At 37.1% G+C, this 23,550-nt stretch overlaps 1 long non-coding RNA gene across 2 annotated transcripts in view; it reads left to right on the top strand.

Moving 5' to 3' along the window:
- The window catches only part of LOC142358852 (uncharacterized), a 93,873-nt gene extending 71,631 nt beyond the window's left edge, over nt 1-22,242 (top strand). For both annotated transcript variants that reach the window (XR_012761905.1, XR_012761904.1), the window contains exons 6-7: nt 9,024-9,130; nt 21,859-22,242. This is a non-coding gene — a long non-coding RNA (uncharacterized LOC142358852). The remainder of the gene's footprint in view (nt 1-9,023; nt 9,131-21,858) is intronic.
- Nucleotides 22,243-23,550: the final 1,308 nt, after the last annotated feature.

Genomic DNA, 23,550 nt, shown 5'->3' with positions numbered 1-23,550 from the left:
AGCATCCACAAGCATTTAACAAGAGAGTCTATGAACATTAAGTTTTTATCCTCTGCTAAAAGCCTTTCACCTTATCCTTTCATTGTATAGGCTGATGCAACTTATTTAGAGGAAGTTGGGTATTTTTAGAATGTTTTCATAAAAAGTTAATATTAGAAATAAATGATGGTATGGCTGGAGATTTTCCTAAAATGTATAAAGAATGGTTGTTCTTTTTTTTTAATGAGGAGATTAATTTATTGCAAGCATAATAAGAAAAAAAGACCAAATAAGAAAAAAAGACCAAATAAGAAAAAATACCAAATCTTTATGTCACTAACCTTGATGGTAAAGAATAGAACTAAGCAGACAACCTCCTCTTTTTATGTAATCATGAAATTAGAGGATGAAAGAAGCACAGCACAGTGAATATGGTTGGATTTCTGTAATGTATTAGTAAAATATGATATCTTATTCACACAGCTGATTTAGATCTGCTTGAGTATGAATATCAGACTGCGCTTTGCAGTCTGACTTAAATGAAAGTCAGTGGGAACTGGCAAAGTATTGCAGGTCTGATAGGAAATGACAGGACCTGGATTAGTTAAAGCCTTATTTAAAAATCTTTGACAGTAATCTGCAGAAGAGTCTTGTCAATCATATACGATAGGGAGGAGCTAAACACACCTGCAATGGCTGAAAAATAACTGAAAGGAGAAAATAAATTTTTTAAAAAAGAGTAATTTAAAAAATATTCTGAAAGAAAGAAACCATTAAAGAAGGTAAATTAATATGCCTAGAGAACACAAACTTCTGTTGGAGAAAGAAATGTATTGGAGTGTGTGTCATGTGGATGTGCCTGGTAATGGCAAGACATCTCTGGCTGTTGAAAGGCTGGTAGGATGACACTGCTAGGGTATGCCATTATTATTCCCATGCCTGCTGTCCAGTACAACTACAAAAGAAGGCACTGTACCTGAGGTGGAGACTGCCGCAGGTGATGAGGAGGAAGTGCTAGTGAAAAGGACATTCTCTGGCACTTTCTGGCATAGAACTTGTTATGGGATTTGTTTAGCAGAGCACCAATCTCTAACCACAGTCTCTTTCAGTGTCTGTTGCAGCTCTTTGTCTCAGAGTTCTGCTTACCCCATTCAGAGCCACCTGGTTTACCAGCAATTCAATGTCCGGATCCACCTGTGTGACAGTTAAAACTGGACTCTAGATCTTCTGTAATTTTTCTCCCATCTCCTACCTACAATGGAACTGCTTAAAGCACCAAATATGTTTTCTGGCTGGGGGGTCTTGTGCTGTCCGCCTTTCCCATTGAAGTTATTACACTTTTTATCATTCAATTAAATATTCATTAAGGCATAGGAAAAGTGTAAGAATGACCTTTGGTGTTGACAGAGAGCTGGGATGAAAAGAACCTGCGAGTGAGGCAATACACAAGTATTTCAACATTGAGTGATCTTGCCTTGTTGGCATGATGATCTTGAATTACGCAGAGAGATTAGGGTAGACAAATGAACTTGATTAAGCTAAGGTGAAATTATTAGAAAAGGCTCTGGAATAATTTATCAGCCTATATATGCCAACAAAAATAGTTTAGAAAGTTATTGCTTTGAGGTAGTTAAAACTAAAGTCAGAAAAACATAGCAATAGACCAATATTCCTGATTTGGGAGTACACAAATTTTGCACAAATTCTTTCTTTTCATATATACTTGCCTTTATAACTGAAGTCAATGAGTTTCCTTGTATTGAAGAGTTACCCTGCTACCTACAAAAGTGCAGGACTTATGTGGTGGTCCCCACTCCCAAGTTCATAGAACGACTACCCTGGCTGTGATCAAAGGACATAATATGCAGTGTCTGATGTTAACTAGTAGCTGAAAAGGAGACACGTGGAAAAACAAAATAAGTGATATGCATTCCCAAAGTTCAGGTGATCAATGAGATCATCAAGCAGAAAAAACAAAGATAAATAAAAATAGTACTATGTCAGCTGAGGAAGTACTATATTTATTTCCTCTGTACCAGTCATGAATTTTTGTACTTCCATCACACCAGTTCTCTGCCTTTGAGCTGAAAGGTCCTTGTTTACTTAGTCTTTACTTTGCTGTAAGGTGTTCCGTGTTGCTAATCATCTTTGTCACCTTATATATAGAGCTTTTCTATTTCTATTTGTTTTCTGAGTTGGAGACATGGGTACTGTTCACACAGTTCAAGATGTAGGTGCATGGTTTTATTTTCTTTATTGGTTTATCTTCATTTTTTTAATAATTCCTAATATTCCATCTACCTCTAGACCAGTGAGCTGACATTTTCAGAAATTTCCCCACAATGACTCAAAGAACATTTTCCTGTGAGTTAAGAGCAATTATGAACTCCATGGCTGCATTTATACTTCCTAAAGTTTGTATGAAATGAAGTATAGTTCCTATTGGACATGAACAAACAAAATGTATTGAAGTAGGTACTTTGCCATCTTTATTAATTCTTTCATAAGAAAGTTTAGAGGCTGGGTAATCTTGGACACTGAAACATCTTTTCATTGAGTGTAATTTCTCCTAAACATTTTTTTAGCCATTTTGGTGTGCAGAGGATGGAAAGAAAATTTCTAATGTGAATAGTGCCACTACTGGCCATGTATCATGTTATGCAGATAACCTCTCAAGTTCCAAATTCATTGGCAATTTGCGAGACTATAGATGGTTCAATAAAATATCTGTGATTTCCTTCTGTTTTCCATGATTTCATGCTGCACTGTCTGGAAACAGTATGTAATTAAAAAGCCTTGAGATGATATGAACACTAGGAAAATTACAATTCAGAACTTCTCCTTTCATGATGTTGTTTATTTATTTCTGGAGCTCTAGCTTCTTTTTCAAGGACATTAAACCATTAAAAAGATGAATACTGCATACTTTTCCAACAGCAAAGTAATTAATTGTCATGAAGTGGAAGTGACTTTTTATTTTGTGCGTTGAATACCTCAATACTGAAATCCCTGAAGTGGCAGTGTTGTACATTTTATCATTCATAATAACAGATAGATCACACAATTTTACAGAAGTCTCACCTAATTTCTTAACACTGTTCTATTAGGTGTTAGTCCTGTGGCCAATTACTGTGAAATTATTGATTCTACTGTAAACTCGTATTGAATTTAATACAAGATGCAACTTATTTTTATTAAATATCTATCCTGTTTTTAACTTTTCCTTAACTATTTCTATAAGTCCCTTTGCATTTGTTTAGTGTTTTAAAAAAAGGTAGATTTACTAAAACATAGAATCCTCAGATCTATGCAAAAACGTACAATATTTAGGTCTTGCAATCAATGATTTGTGTCTCAACTGATGGCTTCTTGGACATTTAATAGATGCATATGCTGGTGTAGTTATCTTATGTGCATATACGCTCTGGATAATTGAAGAAATACCAATCTATTTGTCTTCTGTTTTTCATATGGTGTCCCACAGTGTTTGCAGTTCTCCATGGTATACCATGTGCCTTTGTGGGATAGGAAACACTTTACATAATTATCTGCTTACAAAATCAGTACAGTAAAATGCACAAAAATGTATTCCAAAATAGACTGCTAATTATCCTAAATACATAGATTAGATTGCCTAAGTATTGTTACAATTTTGCAGACATTTGAGAAAGGTTCAATAAAAAATGGTAAAACAGACATTCTATCACTTGTAGCAACTTTAACAAAGTCCCTTTGAAAGAGTTAAAAATGTTAGAGTCCAAGATCATCTAAAACAGAGTATTTCTAATGAAAATGACACAAAGAAGTAGCTATCTCTAAATATTAAGTTGGGTTAGTTCGTATTTTAATTCAACACTTTGAATCACAGATATTTGAATGGTAGAAATGAGATTCATGGGGGAAAATATACCCACCACTGCAGAGCTAAATAGCTATTCACAGTTGCACAACTGTGCATTTCCCATGGCTAGTGCAAATTCCACAGGTGTATATAAAAATGGCTGCTTAAATATCTAACTAACCATTAGCATAGAAAATGACTCAATCTGGGCATGTGATTGTTTCAAGGATAGTGACATTATAAGCAAGTTCCTACTTTTTTGCAGACCTGAGTTTTTCTATTCCATTTCTTGTCCTTCATATGTTTACTGCTGCAAGCAATAATAAGAAAATAAAATTCCTAGTAAATTGCCTGTTTTTTCCTAATTCAGGAACTACTGGACTCATTATTTCTAATCCAATCTGTAGGCTCTAGAATTCAATATGTCATCTAAGGTTATTCAAATAAAACACAGTCAGCATCAGCATGATGGGAGTTTTATGACTTTTGTGCACATTAAATGGGTTTTGCAGCAATTCTTGTCAATGACCTCTGGCAGAACTATTGGTAAGAGGTTGATTGCTCGCTATAGACTTTCTGCTTCTATGTCTAGTAAAAGGCAAAACAGACCTGCTGTGAATAAATTGTTCCTTTTCTGTTTCTTGCAAGGACTGGAAATCTACATAGGCGTGGTATTCAAGCATACTATTTCACAATTCAAGGGAAGCTGGAGACACATTCAATTACTTCTCTACTTCTCTCTTAATTTTCCTGATAAAATGACTCTGTAAATGTACTGCAGTGTATGTCAAATTCTGATGACGTTCATGTTTTACTATTTCAAGACTCATACAATACTGTCATAAAGGCAAAAGTCTCTTTCCTATTACTTTTATAGGAACTTTTACTACCTAGAAACTTTCAGCAGAAGTCTATCTCCTCTGTGAGCTTTTAAACTAAAGAATATTGCTCTTTGTAATATTTTCTCCACCAAACTCATAAATGGTAATGCATTTATTCTGTAAAATCAAAGCAATGACTTACTGAAATAGCGTTCTCATCTGCACAAATGTATAGCATACCCTTGCATTTCATGAAAAAAATGTCAATCTTGATGTGGTCCAGACTCACTAATACCAGACGAAAAAATAATGTAAACTGCTCTGTGATGATTTTTATAAAAACTGGTTACTTTCCTGAAATGTAGTAGTTTGAATCTATCCTCCTGCAGTGCGGAACATGTTGGGTTTTTTCAATTTGTTTTGTATTTTTCCTCTCCCCTCTAACAAAGAATTAATCCTGAAGAAATTACAGTGAGTTGCCCTGTACTTCCTGAACATCAGAAATTAAAGACCTACTTTACCAGAATTTTTTTAAAAAAATACAGCTAGTGGATTTCCAGGATGAAAAGGGGAAAGTGGCTTACCTTTGGACAGTCATAACTTATACACCAGAAACTGGTGGTCCCTTTCCAGCACACCTTGTGCCTTTAGTAGTGGTGCAGTCCTAGGCAGCTGTCTCATGTCAGAAAATTGCAGGAAGGATGTGCATCTACACATCCCTGTAGATGCAGACATAACGAAGAACACATAGAATGAACATTACTGTCCATGTGGTTACTGCTTTCATGCTGAACCAGTTGTGAAACTGTGGATTTAACAATTGTCTGCCAAGTTTTTTGTTGACTTTCACAAAGATAGGTGTACGAGGGGGCTGAACGGACTGAGAGCAGCTCTGAGGAGAAGGACTTGGGGCTACTGATGGAAGAAAAGCTGGACATGAGCCAACAACACGCGCTCACAGCCCAGAACGCCAACTGTACCCTGGGCTGCATTCCCAGCATCATGGCCAGCAGGTTGAGGGAGGGGATTCTGCCCCTCTGCTCTGCTGTTGTGAGACCCAACCTGGAGTCCTGCATCCGGCTCTGGACTGTCCCTCAGCACAGGAAAGACATGGACCTGTTGGAGAGGGTCCAGATGAGGGCAACAAAAAAGATCAGAGGGCTGGAGCACCTCTCGTATAAGGAAAGGCTGAGAGAATTGGGGCTGCTCAGCCTGGAGAAGGCTGCTGGGAGACCTTATTGCAGGCTTTCAGTACTTAATGGGGGGCCTACAGGAAAGAAGGGGAAAATCTTTTTAGCAAGACCTGCTGTGACAGGACAAGGAATAATGTTTTTAAACTAAGGGAGTGTAGATTTGGACTGAATATAAGGAAGAAATTTTTTGCACTGAGGGTGGTGAAACACTGGAATGGGTTGCCCAGAGAGGCAGTGGAGGCCTCATCCCTGGAAACTTTCAAGGTCACGTTGGATGGAGCTCTGAGGAACCTGGTCCAGTTGAAGATGTCCCTGTTTACTGCAGGAGGTGTCAGGCTAGATGACCTTTAATGGTCCCTTCTAACTCAAAGTATTTTATGATTCTATGATTCTATGAGTCTATGATTCCATATGTACTTCTGAACCCCCAAATACTTGTACACTCACAAAAATGTTCTTTGTGTACTGTTTATGTTCAAGGACTTTAAGATCCGAATGCTTGTCTGTGAAGGAAAATTTGTTTCCTAAGTACTAAAATAAACTGAGAGAAGACCGTTTATTAAAGGATTGTATTTTTATCTGCTGTTTAGTTGACATGAGAGCAAAGACATCTTGCAAAACACAAGGGTGCAACATCTTCTTCAGTGGGTATAAGCTCTAATAACTCCTGAAAAACATTCAGATGCTAATTTTAGAGAGTCTATCTCATGCTGTACCAAAAAAATGTGATGAATCAGAATAGTAAAAAATACCTGGTACTCAAACAGCATCTTTTATCTGAGGATCTCAAAGTATATGACAGAAATTTTAATACTGAAGTCTCACAACATCCTAGGGAGACAAGTAAGCATTAATTTATCATGTATGAGAGATAGTTCACTTTGGAAGAGGATTTGAAAGATCCTGTTACAGGTCTGTAGATCTATTTATGACTGAATATTCTTAGTCAGGCAGGCCTGGACTTTCAGTCTGTGGGGTAGAGAATCCTGTGTTGGTATGCAAAGCAAATGAAGAAGCTTTGGAGCAGGATTTTGGAGATGTGTAAAAAGCAGAAGAATCCTGTTACACAGGAGAACTTGGAGGTGGACGAAGAATCAGGTCTTCCCTTTCCTCTGCTAATGTCCCCAGCATTCGGTCAGAGTTTTTTAGCAGTATTTTTAAGGGTAGGTTTTTTTTTCCTGATGTTACCGAGCAGTGGTATATCTGAAGGTCGCTGGCAGATATGCATGTGAAGTTCAATTGGGTTTCAGGCCAGTTTCATAAATTGTCACTTGGGTCCATCTAAACTTCAAAGATCATTCTGATCTTCAGCTGTTCATTAGCTAAAAAAATGGTATTACAAATGACTATTTTATACGCCATTAAACAGAGTCACTGTCATATTTCACTCCATGGTGTACACAATCTATTGTCAATTCCATCTTCTGATCTTTACTTGTCCTGCTTCACCCTGGAGTACTACTTCATGAGCATGTCTTAGTAGAAAGTAATTTAATGAGTTCTTTTCATTGTTGGCCCTGGCTTTTGACAAGCTTATTTTAGCGATTACTGTGGTAAGTTTCCTGGGCTCTCTTTTTCTGGACTACTCAACAGCCCTCTCAGCTGCACTTTTGGTTCCTGGGTATACCCCATTACTCAACTAGAATTCTCTTCTGTGACCTTAGTGATCTCAACTGATCTGTAAGATGCAACCCAGCAATAAACTCTGGCTTAAAGGCATAATGTTTCGTGGAATTACCAGCTATTTTCCATCAGGCAAAATGAAACATTGCTTAAACATAAGGACATGTTTCCCGATGCTTTGTCTTATGCTGTAATACAAATAAATGAAAATCAAATTGGAATTATTCAGGAATGGTGTTTTTAGCTTTTTTCTAAAACTTCTGTGAGGATACTTTTACTACAAAGCTATTCCAGTCTCTTTTGATAGGAGAATAAAAAATCACAATGCAAGCAGAAAACATTATGTCTTAGCTATAATAACACTCAGAAGTTTTATTTCCTATTTATTCTATCTAGCAGCTGATGGATGATCACACAATATCCATTTTCCATTTCCTTTGTAATTTGGTTTCCAAAAAACCAGAATATGTTTGGGTTGTGCCAGCAGAGTTCTTTCCTTATTTGACAGTACACTGATCAAAACCATAAATTGTGTATTTTAGGAGAGGTTCTGTGCAAATTGGTGTGGGAATGGATAGGTGGAGAGTGGCTGGTTCCAGGTCTCTCCCACATTTACTTCCTCCCATTGTAGTCAGGAATAATGAAAACAAAGTTTTGTTTAGTGGACAAAGAAAATGTGTTGTTCTCTAATTATATTAACTTGTATGTCATCATATTGTCAGCGACATTGAACTGTCTGGTGGTGTTTAGGTCATCTTGACTGAAATAGAATTTTCTTATTTTAAGACCCTGAGTTTAACAAATTTAGCTAATTTTGTTAATTTTAGGTTGGGTCTGACACAACAATGTTGAAATTTAGTCTCCAGTATCTGTTCATGTGTAAACAACATGCAGAACATTTGGGGTGAAAAGAAAATTTTGATTTAGTGAAAAATTAGTTTTGAAAACCTGTGTTTCTCCCTAAATGACATTTTCCACATTTTACTTTGAAGAGGAGCTCAGCCAGGACAGTTTTAATTCTGAATATCAAGGGAAATCCAAAAACTCTGAATCTCCTTTTCGAAGTCTCTGCTCTGCTAAATTTGAAAGCCCTAATTACTATTCAAGGGTTTCTTTCTGAGACCTTCTTGTTGAATACTCAAAGAAGCAGACATATTTTACTGAAACCTCTGTCTTTTAGACAAAAAAATCCCACCAAACTTTGATTTTTTTAGTGGGCTCTGAAAGTAGAGATTATTTTTGTCAAAAGTAAATAAATTTGCTAAATTAATGCTATATACTATTTTCACTTTCCCTTTCAAAAAGCTGACAGAAGACAAGGTATGTATTTATTTTTTAAATTTAGCCCTCTTAAATAGACTTGTGGAACATAAAATTTTAAATGCTTAGGCACGAAACTGCAGGGCCAGTTTTTATTTCACTAAGACCCAAACCAAGGTAAAAACATTTTGGATAAAGTTTTATTGTTCTGCAGTTGACAACTCTTTTGGGTGTTGGTATGATTTTATGAATTTCATGTAACTTGGAAAATAAATGCTTTTTGGAAACGATTTTTTTGTTTTACAGGTGGAGTGAGAAATGTGCAGCCTGGGGAGTTGGATCATATACCTGACTTCATTTAACACAGCCCTTAGCCACAAGGTCCTCCAGCACTACCATTGGTTAACAGCAAGGTGGGTATTAAAGTATGGCATGCCAACTCTGTCTGAAGGATGTTTTCAGTCCCCTAGCAAAAAAAGTTCCACGTTCTTGCCTCAAAGCCTGAAACTCCAAAAAATGCATATTGAGTGCAGAGAAGTAGACAAGGAAGGTTGATTCAATTTGTTACACAATGGAGATCTTAAAAGTATAACGAATATTTTGAGACTTAGCGTCAAAACCCAGTCAAGTAACCTCTGAAAACAAGTCTGTCATGATCTCAGCATCAGAATTAATTGGGTTTGTTATGATGTAGCAGAAAGTCTATAACTTTAATTAAAACAGGAACAAGAATTGTCATACTGAGATTAGTATTAAAGTACTTTGTCAGAACAACATGAAAAAGCTATTATATATTAACATACTTTAAAATTTGTCACTCACATAGAATGTCTATGAATCAATCTGTCTGCTCTATACCTTTAAAATATCATTTTAGTGGATCAAGTATGTAATATGGATCTGAAGCACAAGACTGAACCTTATCCAGAATGTGCAATTTAGGGAAAAAGTGAATTTTAATGATTCAGTTTTAGAAGAGTTTGTTATTTTATTTGTTTTGTTGGAAGACACCTGCTTGAAAGTCAAACTCTTCATGAGAATGCAGGAAAAATATATATTTATGACTGATCATCTATGGGAGAAATTTCACACGATCTAAGAGGAAATACACCTCACAAAATCTACTTTTTATATTTAAAGAAAATGCAAGTCAAGATTTTTAGTGAGATTAATCCATAAGAACACTTATGACAGAGGGACAAAACACGCTTAATTCCTCCTCCAAGTAGACATAGCAATCTTTTAACTGACCCTTCCATATCTGAAAAAGTGACATAACTAGCTATTAAAAACTAGTGTTTTCTACCTAAGAAATATTTTGTGATTAATGGAGTTGAATTGGTGTTCAGAAGAAATCTTGAGAAAATGACTTCCAAAAGTCAATACTCTAAAAGTTCACTTTTGCTGTAACATAGTTCAGGTGAAATCTCTTACTAGGTCAAGCAAAGCATCAACCCTTTTTTAGCTATGTATATTATATACTAACATTATAACAAAATCACATGCACATTTTAACCTTTTATTGAGGATACCTTTTTCTTACAATAAAATTGAAGATTGTTTGTATCAAAACTATTTATAATGACTTGCAACTTTTCTAGTGTTGACTTATTGTTCTGAAAACTCTGTACAATTGGGAGGAAGACACCCCCCCCCACTCCCCCCCCCCCGTTTGCTATTGCTGTTTGTACCGAATATTATTATTGTCTCAATAGTTAGAACAGATCATCACACCTGAATTTAAAGACAGTACTAAATAATTTCAAGGAAAAGATTTATTATGTGATTTACTTTCTGGGCAATTAAGTTTAATGAACTGTGATTCTGAAGAAAAACATAGCATATTTTGCTACCATTTAGAATCGCATTCTGAACTGTACTAGCAAGTCTTTACCTCTATAAAATACCACTCCTCTGCTTTTCTAAGCCAACAACACTTAATTACTCTTCTGATAGATGACCTGTTATGTATGGAGATGACTCTCCAAAGTAAGAAAATAAAATATAAATATTCATTTTAAACGGACTTTTACTACCATGATACTTCATGGAACAAGCTAAGATCTATTTTGTGATGTTGACTGACTTTGCTTTCCTCATTAGACACTGTCAAGGTAGTCACCATCCTCTCACGAGACTGTCCCAGGTAACCTTCAGTTTTGCATTTGTGCCGCACAGGTGGGTGCTTGCAACTCCTTGTATCCCCAGAGGCGTCAGTAGAGGTGTGAGAGTGGAGTTGTATGTGTGCAGCCTGGTATTGAAGTGGGGCTTTGATTAGCTCTTGGGAAGGAAGCTACTAGATAGGACCTGGTAGCTACTTAATCCCGATGGCTAGACTTCCTATTTTCATTTCAGGTTTTTGAAAGATCATGGCAGTTGTTCTGCACTTTTATGACAACTGTCTTACATTGGACTTTCACACCTGGTGCTTTCTTTCATTACTTCAACTATTGTTGTCTCCTGGTAATTATTTTAAATAGCTTTTTCTTCTCTAGATCCTAGATTCCTGCCTGTGAAACAGGAGGTGGTGTAAGGTACACATGAACTCAGACAGGTACTTACTTAGCTAAAGCTGTCAAAGCGTCACCCATTTGGGGTAGTTCCTCTTAACAGTTCATTTTTTTTACAGGCTTTGAAATCATCTATTACTATCTCTTTGTTAGAAACCAGAAAGAAATGAATATCATTCTCAGTGACTTTTAATAAAAACTGAAGAATGATGATTATGGTTTTTAAGTACTTGTATTATAGCCAAGCACACCACTTAGGTAATTGCACTGTGTGTGCTTTGTTCATGCTTTGATTAAGAGGTGACTCTACAGTGCTCATACGGTTGAACTTAGTGCAATAAATTGGATTGGTCTTGGAAAATGGCATCAGCTTTCTTTTTATTGAGCTTTGGTTATAGAGGGTTTTCTGCTACAATATTTAAAAGGCCTTCCACAGGGATTCTCACACCTTATAAACATAAACACTGTTATACAGGGATGAACAATATTTCCCATGAGATCTCAACTAATGTGTAACTCTCCTGATACTGACTGTTGTTACATGTGCAAATACACATTAGGAACCTTAGAATCATTTTTGCATGATTTAGTGCCTGGCTATGAGTGAACAGGCTGTATTATATGAGTAGGGATTGAAATAATGGTCAATTCATAGAATTTCTTATAGTTTTGACACAAAACCAAATAAACCCAATGGTTACAGTTTCACTTATCTGCAATCGTACTAATATCACCTCACTTGACCTCCAAAGTAAATTTTGGTGCTATGCATCTACACGAAATAAAAATTAAAAAGTTTGCTCTTATGTCTATGGGGTAAAACTTCCGTAACTCATAGTAAGAAATTAAATCAATTAATATGCTTTATAGATGAGCAATATTTTTTCTTACATTTCAGGGGTTGTGTAAATATCTCCCTGCTGTACTTTGAGAATGGTGAGAAACCCACTGCGTGCTGGCCAGAGCCCAGCGTTAGCACCTCACAGTGTCAGGTCTGTCTTGGACCCCTATCCATCTAGCCCAGTATTCCAACCTAGGCGAGGGCCCTCAGGGAAAATACAACAGCAGAGCAGATGTCTAGTAATACCACTTATTCAGCCTCCAGACATTAGTTGCTCAGGAACTTCCTGCACCTGACATGTCTTTCTGAGCAGGTTTAAGAGGCTAAGAAGAAACTCTCTCAGCGATTACCCCCAACAGACTTTCTAGACCTCTGTTTGAAAATGAAGGTGATGATCATAGTCAAAGGTGGAGTATAGGTCAAGGTGAAAAGATGGTCTAACTCTGACAATTTTGTATTGTGGCTCTGTCTTTCTTCAGTCATGTCTTCACCTCCTTTCTCTGCAACCAGATCTCTCCTCGTATTGGTATACTGAACTTTAATAGTACATTTTACAGTATTTGTACATTTGGTGTTCTGTTTGGTTTTACCAAAGAAAAAATATATATCTCAAAGAACTTACCTATGTAACTGAGGGAAATAAGGGAAATAGTGATGGAAGAAGGGGACTAGTAAGATAAGGTAAGTGAGAAGGCGAAGCAAGCAAAAGCCATTTTGTTTCTATATGTCAAGCTGAATCAATATATGTAATCCTTTTAAAAATGTAACGTATGTTGGATTTCTAGGTAGAAGAATTATCATCTGTTACCACAGGTGTGATTTTGACAAAATTTGCACAGCTGTCCATAAACTTGCTGTTAGTTAAACCCTAGTATAGTTAGAACATATATTAGGATGTATTTCCAGAAAGAGCATGGGGGGTTGTGTCTTTTTTAAAGTCTATAAACAAGCTGTTTTATGAGATCTTTGTTTTTTTTGTTTTTATCTAGATATACTTCAGGTGAGTTAGAGGATGAGACAAATCCGTAACTTTGAAGTTATTACTGTTCAGTAAATGAGATTTCTACTTAATCATTTCACTGAATCAGTGAGGATAATTAATTGATGAAGCAATGTGTTTCCAGCAAGGAATTGCTAATCATATACATTAAGTACAGTGGGAATCAGATATTAAGACACTAATTTGATATGAAAGTGCAGCACTTTGTGATATACTGAACTCAGTACAGCCCCTGGCATTTAATTAGTATTACAGATATCATAACAGCTAGCAGTGCACGAAGATTATAAAGATAGACTGATGCAATACACACTTAATAGAATGAAACCTAAAATGAAGGCAGTGCAATTTGTTTGTTGTTTTGATATTGAACTGCGAGGCAAAATATGGTTCACAACTTGTTTTTATTATGATAAAGAAACTTTTGCTTCTGATTTCCTCCAAACTTCTAGGAAATATTGGAAGACTTCTAGGAAATATTGAAAGACATTAATTTCATCACATAGGGCATTGTGGAAGGGTCTGTCAGCAGCTTTCTGCTTGAGGTTGTATTGATCTGGTTGCTGTGGGCAAATTTTTGTCCAGCATAGACAGTGCTGGTTTTTGAAGCATTCTCCTCCTTTATCCTTAAGGGTCGGTGGTTTTCAGAGCATCCCAGGAAGCAGGTACTTGTTTATTTCTGTATTCTACATTTTCTTTTATTTGGAATGAGTAGTTTCTATTTCAGACTTACTGTCCACAGCACAGGTGAGTTGGACAGCTAATGAAAGCAGAAAAAGTAGACAAACCCCGAAGCGCGTGAAACGCGCCTCAGATTTTGCCTCCATTTCTGTTTTCACAGCAGTCTGAGTCTGCCTATGCTTTTGCCTTGCGTTCTTTACTGGAGGCTGGTACTGTGCTAGTGATGCACATAAACCAGATATTTAGAGGTATGCAGGGTCTGATACTTTGGGAAAAAAGATGTCAGAGTAAGGACTTCTCACGAGGTAGAAATTCATAATAAATGAAGGAGTTCTTTTTCTCAGCAGATGTTGCTTTCCAGCAGAAGGAAGACTCTTTCTTTTGCTGAGGGTCAACAGGTTCACATTATCTCAGTCTGTCTGCATGCCTTTGTCCCTCTGCACTGGAGATACAAACTTGGTGGATGATACTCTGTGCTTCCCACCCATCCTACATGTAGTCTGGGAGGCTGAATTCTGTTAAGCCTTACTGCAGCGACCCATCCTGCACCAGATTTACTCCCGAGACAGACTTACGCCTTAGTGGTTTGTTATCAAAGAGTACAGTAATACAAAATGATAAATAAGCTGTATTTACATGCTTAGGAAACAGGGCTGCTGTCAGACAGCACTGGTCCCCATGCAGGATCAGGGCCTAAGTATGTGTACTTGGTTAGAGGGTGTTTTTAGGATTTCATTTCACCTTTAAACTAAATGCAAAGGCTTAAATAAATACCACTGCTGATTGTTTATATCTTTCTCCTCAGCATGGCTTTAAATATTTATTATTCTGACTCTTTTAAAATACGTTGGCAGCTTTTTATGACTATATTAAGCAAACCTTCAGGGCAGCAGACAAGACAGGATATTATTCCGAGATTAAGGAAGGAAAATGAGAAAGAGGGATGTGAACAAAAGGCAGACTGGAGAGGAAAAGGATCACACTCTCTTTCCACTGGTGGAGGAAACTGCAGTCCCTATTGTGTGTGCTCTGAAAGTGATTATTTCCAGTCACTGGTTCTCTCAGAGTCTAATCCGTTGATTCACTGTTTTTTCTCATCAGAGTTGGAAAGGAGACATCAAAAACATTAATATCTGTTATAGCAAAGATCCACACCATAGGGACTATTAGCTAATCTGCATTAAAATATTTGTTGGATAAATTTTGTTTCCCAAACACATTTTGAGGTCATTAGTTAGTAATTCGTAATACTTTCATTTTTGCAGGGGGCTTGACAGCTCTTGTGGAAATGAAATGCAGCTGGCACTGCAACTCCATGTGCTATCACTTTGATTCCATGCATTCAAGGATTACGATTTTGAAACCCCAGATGTCTGGGTCTTGGCTAATAACAGACAGGATTGTCAGCTGCCCTGTGTCAAGGATAACCGCCTTGCTCCGGGAAGCAGCAAGTGAAGCGCCAGAGTAGCGTCCTCACACAGTGAGGTCTCTAATTAACTGCAGCACCAAAAGCAGGACGGACTGAAACCAATATGTTAAGTCCTCATTGATGGCAGAAAAAAATCCTCAAACCCACTACTAATTTAGAAACAGGAGCCACCTATGAGTATTAGGATACTATGCTTTAATTTCTCACAGTGGCTGTTCAATGCTTTTCCAAGATTTTGATAGGAGTAATTTTTGTTTCTCTGTGTTTCACAGAAGACTACTGCCATGCCTCTCCGTTTATCACAGTGTTGTATTGAATTACTTGCTTAAGTAATTGTGCTGTGTAATAGCAGTGCCCAATGTGCGTAATAGATAGCAGTATAGAGAATACAATGCAATGGTACAGCACAGTACTACAGTTTAGACTTTTTTTAGTAGCATTGACTGGGCTGTCCAAAGTCTCGCACCAGGGCTCAGCACTCCTCTGTGCTAAAGGGAGTGCATTGTCCCCCCACTCCATGTCAGAAACCAGAGGGGCTTCCTTTGGTCACCTCACCACCCCTTTCATAGCACTGAGGAACCCAGGCAGGTTACTAGGTTCCTTTTTATCCCAAGCTCGTGTCTGCCTTCAGGACAGGTACTTGTGGGCACAACAATGTAAGGGACTTGCCAAGAATCCCCTGCAAGTCAGACCTATTGGTTAAAGGGGCCTGAATACCTGCTGAAGTACTGAGATGGACAGAAAAAGGTCACCAATACCTGGGTTGCTTCTACTCTGGATCATTCGCTGTGAAACCTAAATTTATGGCTGAGAAGATGGCACCTACCCTTCTTGTTATACTTGGAAGTCAGGTGCACATAATACTTCCCTTGCTGAGCCTCTCAGGAAAGATTAGTTGTAAAGAATACAGTTTATCCCTGGAAGGACAGTAAAAAGGTTGGACACATCTAAATGCACAATGATTGCAGGAAGTAGCCATGTACAAGGTTCTCTCCTCTGCTGCTTTATTGGTTGATTCTTTGAGAGTGTGGTTGGATACTTCCAATGAACCTGAGTGCAGACTGCATTCTGCAATGTGGTATGGAGCCTTGGCTACGATTTTTGCTAGCCCAGCTACATACAGCTCTAGATAAAGAGGATAACAGCTGGACAGAGGTGAACCAGGTGGGGAAAACAAATACTTTGGATTTCTTTACTGTTTCGTTATTCTGACTTTGGCTTTCTAGTTCCTTCTGCAGTCTTTGTGTTCATTTTAATTCATCAGTGCTATGACGGCTGTATAAGAGAAGATAGTCCTTCAGCACAAGGTAACTTTACCATTTGAGACTTCTATGTCTTGTTGCATTACATATATCTCGTCTCAGAGCACCACACACACAAAAAAATCTGAAGCTGTGTCCTGAATGCAATAGTCTGTCTTCTTAACCGTATAGTTTGCCACTATGAACATCTCAACTAATGACTCTGCTCTCTGCACTGACTTTCCATTTAATTTGCATCTTATGTATATTTTAGTTTTTAAAGTTATTCATAGGATCAGTTCTAGTTCAATGAGAGACCACCTTCCCATCCCAGTCAACAGCCTCCTCTGTGACGGTGACATCCTGCTAGATCACCTGTGTCACTGAGCACAGTGTTGAAGATAAATCTTTTCCAGGAATTGGCCTGTGGAATGGCTTCTCTGGAAGTAAGAGTGACCTGACCATTTTCAGAGCTAAATACATAACTCATTTCTTTCATTAAGCTCTCCTTAGGCAAGATTTTTCATTCTCTTCCCATCTAGAGGTGGGGAAGCAGATAAGAGTCTGACACCGTATACTGTCTTGTACACTGATAGACAAAGCATAGACACACCTGTACATCAATAAACCTGCATACCAAGATGGCAGAAAACAGTGCTCTAGTGCTAAAATGCCAGTTTGAGATACTTGAAAATAGTTAAAATTACAGTGGCAGAGTATGTAAGTACATAGTACCATCCAATTATGTATACATAAATCAAAACTGTAGTAATCAGATTCTGTTTGTTCATTGCTCACTCATGAAAATTTGAAAATATTTAAAATTGTATGTGCAAAATCAGGTGATCTTTTGATATCAATGTCACAATGGTTATTATAGAAGTTAATTTCTAGGAGAAATTCTATTTCTTGTTAATAGGCTATGTAAAACTTGTAGGACACTGCTCTGATTGCTCTTCTGTCAGTAAAAAAAAAGTTAGGTCAGGGGAAGAAACCAAAAATTTCAATTACATTTACAGCAGCAGCTGAAGGGGAACAAAATCAATGAAAGGAGCATACTTATTAGAGACCTGCAGTTGCCATAAAACTGAAACTAAATCACACTGACAGTGTCTAAACTTCAGATAAATTGCTTTGAATTCAGAATGGGAGCCTGGAGAAATAATGGAAATGATATTGCAGTAGTTGAAGAAAGGGATAGAACTTTTTATATGCATTGCCTCCCTAGACCTTGTTGGTATTTCAGGGATCAGACACTGATTTGTTATCTATTTTATTACTATTTTTTGTATAGGGACTTCTATTATTTCTCTAACAGATGAGACAGAGCTGTCAATCGGCTTGGCACTGACTGGTTAGAGAATTACCTGGTTTTTAGGGATGAGATATTTCTTCTTGGTAGTCATCCAAGGTGATTCATAGCTAAGCCTCAGATTTTGCTAAAAAAAAAATAAAACAAAAACATAGGAGAGGGAAACAGGCACAGTAAGAGAACCAGTTCAAATTTATTCAATAACTCATCTAGAAATTCAGTTAGTTTTCTGTGACATCTAAACTGAGTGAAATCCTCTGCTGTTTCATATGGATTTCTTTACCAAGGGCAGCTGTGCTTTCTAAATTCACTGTAATTGTCTGATGGTTTTGTTCGGAAAGACTCAAAATTTAGCTGTCATATTAATTGCCTTTACTCAATAGTTTACTTTTTGGAAAATCCTTGATAAGAGCTGTTTTAGGCTAATTTTATAATGTATTTCTGTTCTTTGATTCCCTGTTGGATGGAAATTGCTTTCGACAACATTGCTTATGAGTGTCCTCAGAAAGCCCTGGGTAACACATCAACTAGTATTCTCAAGACCCTTACCATTACATGTACAGAGAAGACAGGGAAGATCGGGAAACTTACAGACTGCATTGGGAGAGAAGTTGCACCAAGGCTTATGTAATAATGGCATGTACCCCTTTCTACCAGCACTGAGACCACAGTGCTGTGCTTGCCAGATTATATACAGTGTTGTTGCTTCATCTGAAACTACATAATTTGTTAATTATGATGTTCTTTTGCAGTTTTGTAGAGCATATTGTAGATATTGATGGTTGCTAAGGTATAAAGGCTTGTAAAAGCATGCATTGTTGATAATACCAATGCATTACAACACTTTGTCAGTGTAGAAACTATTCATGCAGCATTCTGTATGTACTTCACACAACTTCTGTTGGAAAGAAGGAGCCTAAACTCTGAAGTAAAGTCATAGCCACTCCACACTGAAAAGAAATTAAAAATGCTACACTATATACCAAGGGAATGGAAAAATAATTTATATGGAACTTGTGATATGAATGCAGTGGGACTAAAACTTTAGATTAGCACTCTACAAAACGAGCGACCATAGCACCTCTTTTTGTTAAACAGATTGTACTGGAAAACAAAACAAAATGAGTTTAAGCATTGCAGCAGGCCGACTCCAGCGCAAATTGCCTCTGTTTGTGTGTGTATGTGTGTGTATTGGGGATTCAGGAGAGATGGTAAATAAGAAACTTGTCCTTCCATTTGATTTCCTTGAATTGTTCAGGCATATTTGGGTGCAGTTGGCATTTTTCATCCATTGCTTCAATGAATACAGCTTTTAAATATTTTTTTTGAGTTTCTTTCAGCCTGAAATTCTGTATGACAGACCACCGACAGTATGCTAATGTTTCTTTGTACTCCTATCTTAAAATAAATCTGCAGTTTAAGTATCTTCCACCATGAAAGTTCTCTCCTAGTGTTAATTTTCCAGGACAAATGGAGAGAAGTGTGCCAGAGTGCTGTATTGCTAAATTTTCACACATTTAGCAAATTTTCAGAGCCAATAAATTAACCATAATTTCAGTAGTAAATATGAACTGTTTCATCATCTGATTCTAATAAAATTAGTAATTCACACATGTTAAAGTGTTGACATAGGAACTGGTTAGGCAGGTTGTTACTGAGGCTGTGAATTGATTCACAGGATTAATTCATGAGTTTGCATTGCAGGTTACCTTAAGGAAATTTTCTTCTCAGAATGAATTATTATACATTTTTAATATGTATTACACTATTTGTGCCAGTAAAGTTGTATAAATTGAAGTTAGATTGCTATAAATTTTGGTTAACAAACACATGTATGTAGGCAGTAGCCCCATGCAAAAGATGCAGTGTCTTTTGCTGAAGAAGGGACTAGTTAGAGGAATTGCATAAGCCCCTGGGAAATACGAGATGGTGAGTTAACTGTGTGTGAAGCAGTGTCTGCAAATTGGTAAGTAAGGGTGTTTGGGTGCCCGTATGTTGAAAGGTTTGCCTAGGAGTGTAGGGGTTCACATACAGTAGTTATCAATTCACTGGAAGAAACACACAATTTAATTACTCAGAAAATGTGCTACTCTTTTTATTTAATGGAAGACAACATGCAGACATTCAGGACTCTTTCATTTGAAATTAAATTTAAAACTCTGTCTTAAGTAACTTTGATTTCTTGAGTTGTGTCAGATCATGATCCATGTTTAGATATAATTTTCAGATCTTTCACATTCCAAATGACTTAGGCTTGAATTCTGGAATCAAGTCTCCTTTGTAATTATACACAGACTTGGTTAGGTTTTTGTTCCAGTTTTATTTTTTTCAGTAAGTTTTACAGTTCTTCTGTATACTTAGAAATGAATTTGAATAGTAATATATTTCATCAACAATCTTCCAAGCAGACATTTTTTATCCCCTTTAAAGGCAGATTGTTGAGATCTTTAAAGGCATTGTTTCATCTTCATCAAAAATTGCTTCTAAGCATAAAGCTGCAGTATAATACAGTGTAGGAAGGGTTGGATGTCTTTTAGCAACATACAGATATTCTCAGTCAGATGAGACATACACTGTTCTCACAAAAAATTCTTCTACTCCCTCTCCTGAGGAAGAGGATGCACTTCTGAACGAAGTTCAGCCATCTGAGGGAATTAACTAAACATTTACTCTATGCCTTTGAGTACAGTAAGTTGAATCAAATCAACGCTTCAGTTATGTTTTCATATCTGGTCAAATGGAAAGTGTTTTCCAGTCATCCCAGCACCCCTTCCCTCAAATTCCATGAGTCAAGCTAAGAATGGCTAAAAGAAGTGAGGAATTTCACTTTTCCTGCAGATAGTTTCTAAGAAAATTCTATCAATCATCTTCATCCGATATAAAGAAATTTTAAAATTAAGGTTAAAGGGCTGAGGAAATCTGTTTCAGCAGAACCTTACTAGATAATTTTTCTTTTACAGGTAAGATTATGCTACTCAAAGGCAAGACATAAGTTACTGAACTGTGTGAACAGCCCGTTCATGGAAAGCAGATGGTCAGTTAAAACATGGAAGACAAAGGGAATGGCATAGGTGAAAATTATGAAAAATATATGTGCAAACAGTGCTGATTAACACCCATTTCACAGCTTAGCTGAAATCTGTGCTGACAAACACTGGTTGGCACAAAGCCAGTACAAAGAGACGTTGAAGAAAGACATGTATTTATGAAAGTGTATAGGTACAGGTAGTACTTATGTGATAAACTATTGCATTGCAGGATGAGAAATCTTATTAATTTACCATGCAGTCTTAACTGCCTTCTTACTCCGGCTCATTTATCTACCTTGTCTGGGTTTGTTCACATATTTGCAAGCCAGATCTAGAGCATGACTTCAGATGCTATTATTGTCTGCCTAGTGAAATGCACCAACTCATCACACAACAAAATAAAATGGGTTTGTTTAAGCTCTCCATGAGTTGAATCTCACAGATTAATCTCATGATATTTCTGTGTGTAAAGAAGCTCTGAAAGAATGTCTAGTTGGTCTCTGGGGGTCTGCCTTTCAATATTGTTTACACACCTAATGATACATACAGACGTCTGGAGGGATTTTCTTTGGCTCTAAGGCATCAGAATGAAAGGATTTAGGTGTCTGAACACAGCTGCAAAGTCTTCAGCCCTTATCCATTCTTACCTGGATATTTAGGAACAAAAATTTTTAGTTTTAAAAGTATTTAGAAAACTATTTTTCTTTGTTGGAAGACAGAAAAATAGTGCCAGTGAGTGAGGTGAATGAGAAAAAAAAGTGGTGTTCTTTGAATATAAGCGGTATTTATTGAACTGTTAATTTTGCTTCTTCCAAAGACTCATTGGCAGTGCCTTTCTATTGCTTTGCTGAAGTACCTGGTTTATAAAATAGGATATATAATACTTCAGTCTTAGCCCCTACCTGAGGGTGGCCTAAGCTTGCAGTTTGTAGTGCACTGTACTGAGGACTCAACCTGATGGAGGAAGTGGAAAGTAAAGGTAGATAGACTATACACTTGAAGGAAAAGGTTAAAGGGATTTTAATAGAAGTGGCATTACCTAATAGTTGCTGTGCATTTAAAAAACTGATAGTGCTTATCTATTGTCTAAATTAACAGAAGCAGAGAGTCTTGTATCTCCATACAAAGGGGTTGGTTCCTGATAGGGGCTGGGAACCGGTCAAGACTGACCATGCTGTGTGGATGGGAGCCAGGAGAGAACTGAGTCTGCGCAGAAACAGAGGTCAATCAGTGGACACCGTGATGAAGAGGATGGGCCTTCATCTTGGGACCCCCGATGACCACCACTAGGAGGCACTGCGCAAGCGCAGCTGGGAGGAGACTATGGAAATTGCTTCTTGAAACTAATTGTAATATGGAAATTATTTCTCAGAACTGATTTTGATATGCAGTGAGGATAGATGCATATGTACAGGTGTATTGGGAAATCTAATGTATATGTAATATTTGATTGTATAAATTGAAGAGACACGTTGCTGTTCAGCACGCACGACTTTGGTGGGTCTACCCCCCGTGCCGTCCAGCACCGAATAAACAATACCTACTTTACCATCTTACAGATTGTGGAGTCTGCTTTCCACATGTCACACTAGTGTATAAAGTATGTGTGCAGCCTCATCTTTAGTTAATGTGAACTTGTCCTTGGTGCCTGCTGAATTAAACCAGCAGAGCATCTGGCTCCTAAATATGTTTTTTTATGTGATATTGGTGATTTTGTTCTGGTCATTATATGCTGAATTTGGAAAGTTTTTCAGCTAAAGTTGTTCTGTGAAAAAGTCTTGAAACTTACATGACAGAAACCATTATTCTTCCACTCAAATCAATGCATCAGTGAGAGAGACTAGTTCAAGCAAGTTTCAGTTTAGAGAATTAGTTTTTTCTTCTTTTGTGTTTTTACCTCAAAAGTCTCTGGGTATTTTTACTACTGAAGTTGCCACCAGGCAAACATTGTAATGAAAGAAGTCATCATGAAGGATACGTTTTTCTCATAGTCTGAAACACAAAGGCCTACAGTCAACATCCTTCTTTTTTATGATTTAACAATCTTGTTTATTTCAAAAGCCAATTTTACATTTCATTAGGTAGAACAATATGACATCAGTCTCATAGGCAATCACAATCTCCACCAATAGCATACAGCACACAGAGGCTAAACACACAATGCAGAAAGTTACAAAAAACTAAAATACACATCTGTTGAATATTTTTTTCCCTTGCACGAGTACATAATAACATTATAATAATGAAGCAACAGGAACCCAAAACCAGTACATTAACAAATACTGTACTTTCTCTGAGAGAAATGTAAATTCTTCCAAAACTGGGGGATAGTTATAACACTTGCTAGACATCCTTTCTGTATTTTGATTTCGTCTGAGAGAAAAAAAACCTGGGCTATTTGAGAACTATATAAGATCTTAGGATCTCTGCCATTTTCTTTCATTTTTCACTTTTCAGTGGCACTATCACTTTTCTAATGGCATTAAAAAAAAAACAAATCTTGACCTCATCTTTAACTCCTTGAATCTCAGACCTGAATCTGGGTATGTATTGAACTTAAATGCAAACCAAAATGTCTACTTGTTGTTCCCTCTCACAAACACAGTCTATATCTATATTACTGCAGTCTATTCTGAATAGAAAAGTTTCATGCAACACAGTCAGAGGTGCTGGTAAAACACCACCATCCCTATTTAGAAACAGAAAAATATGGAAATGTCCATACTGCTTCAGGGTATGGGCCCATAAAGATCCAGATTCTGTCTCTGATGGTGTTTGGAACAGGAACAG

Source organism: Opisthocomus hoazin, chromosome Z (genome assembly GCF_030867145.1).
Source record: "Opisthocomus hoazin isolate bOpiHoa1 chromosome Z, bOpiHoa1.hap1, whole genome shotgun sequence".
Classification (NCBI taxonomy): Eukaryota; Metazoa; Chordata; class Aves; order Opisthocomiformes; family Opisthocomidae; genus Opisthocomus; species Opisthocomus hoazin.
The sequence above is the reverse complement of the archived record's forward strand: the minus strand, read 5'-3'. Positions and strand labels throughout refer to the sequence as shown.